Here is a 2,500-nt window from a genome sequence, read left to right as displayed (position 1 = left end):
ATTCCCGGAGTGTTTATTTAAATATAATTTATTAAATATATACATACATGCATACACACATACACACATCCACACACACGCATACACACATGTATATATATACATAAATATATATGCACACGCATATATATACACATATATATATACATACATACACACACGTGTATATGTATACATAAATATATATGCACACACACATATATATATATACATATATATATATACATGCATATACACACACATATGTACATATATATATATATTTATACATACATATATTTCTTTTCCCTTATGAATGTAACAAATTCTCTATCCCTCATTTATTTAATATAATTGTTAAATTATTTATCTTAATGCATCAGGTAACAGTAAGAGTTTCAATGTGTATTCCTCTATTGATATATTTCTAGATATTTATTTATTCACATAATGCCTATTTAATTATATTTATATGAAATTACTAGCTGTATATCTATTCCAATAATGCCTATTTAATTTTATTTATTTGAATTTATTAAACGTATATTTAATCCTATGTGGGCAACAAAATCCTCTTTCTCTTTAATTGTTGATTAATTTGTGCTTGAATGTAATGATCTGGAAAATTTTCTCAACGCATATGTCATACCTTTTGCTTCCATTCCTATAAGATTTTTGCCCTGCTCATTACTTTCCACTTCAGTGTATATTCCTTATTTTGCCCTGAATTTCCCAAATTAATCTACTTAATCTAGTGCTAATTTCTTTCCTCTTGTCTCTAAAAGTACTTTCATGGTTGGCTATCCTGCTTTTTAGATGATTTTCCGTGGAGCCTATATAGTAGTAATCCTGCCCCTCTGACGATACTTAACACCTATATATTATACTTTTTCTCTACAAAAATTTCTTAATGGACATTTATTTCTATTTTTATTGGAACAATCACATGTTTCATTTTCAAGACCTTTCGCTATTTCCTTATTACTAAAGATGACCCTTTCTTCCCCGTTTTCAGGGTTATTTTCTTTATGTTTATTTCTTGTGTTATGAGTCTTAGCTAATGAGTCAACTACACACACACACACACACACACACACACACACACACACACACACACACACACACACATTGATACATACATACATACATACATACATACATACATACATAATACATACGTACATACATACAAATGTCAATCTTTTCCGAATCACAAAAATCCATAATGATGATGCTAATTGCCTGTCTCCATAGCGTTATGATGGAAACACACCTCATCTATGAACGCAAATCTAAATACTTAAGAAGAAAAATAGAGAGAGAAATGGAAAGAGGCAGGTGAAAGAGTAATCAAAGACAGAAAAAAAAAGAAAAGGAAAGAACAAATCATACAATCCACACTTCCACCCAGCATGGAAAAATACTCGGTGTTGCCCAAAATGAAAATCAGTATAAAAGGACCAGAATTGTTCCGAATGAAGGTAAGTAGGTTTTGATGACGCCTATAGAGACAGAAACGTCTATCCACGATTTTCCTCTTATCACCAAACAGTAAGCCTATCTTTTCTGTAATTGTACGTCAATTTCAGAAAATACTTCATTCGTGAGATTGCCTATACTCTTTCCATATGGATCCGGTCTCAATTGTCATTTAGCACTTGTGACATAACCTCTAGAGGCAGAGATAATTTTGATAAATCAAGAATTTATGTTGATGATATCTTATAAACCAGTATTTGTCTGTGTTGTTCAATACATGCGACTGGTTGCTCTAAGTTATTTTTCGTAGCTCATTTTTCATAGTATAAGCAAATTACTTAGGCCATAAATGTGTACTATTCTTTGCATATATCCATATCCCTTGGCTTCTGAAGGTAGGGTAGGACAATAGTGCTGATGATGTCCTACTGAGGCGGGAACATGTGTACGCAACTGTCCTCTTATCACCAGACAATAAATCTGTCTTTTTCCTTAATAGCATGTTAACTTTGGAGAATTCTTGTTTCTTGCCAGATTATCTTCTTTTCTCATATGGAGTTAGTCTCAATTGCCTTTAACAATTATGACACAACCTGTAGAGGACTAGACAATTTTAATAAACATGAATTTAAGTTGTATGATATTTGATATACCTGTATTTGTCTATGTTATTAATACAATAGTGTTAGATTTCTCTTGAAATGTTATCCTTCTCGTGGAAACTAAAACCGTTTTCCTTTACGTTTATGTAAGCCTGGTGTCTAATACGCATTGCCATAGCTACATATTCGATACTTATAGGTTTATTTCGTAATTAAATTCCCTAAAGCACCCACGAGTAAGTAAATGCTAAAAACGTACATGTATACTTTACCCTAATATATATATATATATATATATATATATATATATATATATATGTGTGTGTGTATATATATCTTTATCTCTGACCTGTTTCAGTCATTAGACTGTGGCCATGCTGAGGCACCGCCCTGAAGGGTCCTTACTCGAAGAAATCGACTCCAGGACTTAAATTGTTTTA

General features: G+C 31.6%; 1 long non-coding RNA gene across 2 annotated transcripts in view; it reads left to right on the top strand.

Moving 5' to 3' along the window:
* LOC106880769 (uncharacterized) overlaps nt 1-2,500 on the top strand; it is a 27,455-nt gene that overhangs the window by 7,966 nt on the left and 16,989 nt on the right. For both annotated transcript variants that reach the window (XR_016238808.1, XR_016238807.1), the window contains exon 3: nt 1,234-1,460. This is a non-coding gene — a long non-coding RNA (uncharacterized LOC106880769). The remainder of the gene's footprint in view (nt 1-1,233; nt 1,461-2,500) is intronic.

The sequence above is a fragment of the Octopus bimaculoides genome, chromosome 2 (assembly GCF_046866305.1).
Source record: "Octopus bimaculoides isolate indiv1 chromosome 2, ASM4686630v1, whole genome shotgun sequence".
Taxonomy (NCBI): Eukaryota; Metazoa; Mollusca; class Cephalopoda; order Octopoda; family Octopodidae; genus Octopus; species Octopus bimaculoides.
This window is presented reverse-complemented; position numbering and strand designations above follow the sequence as displayed.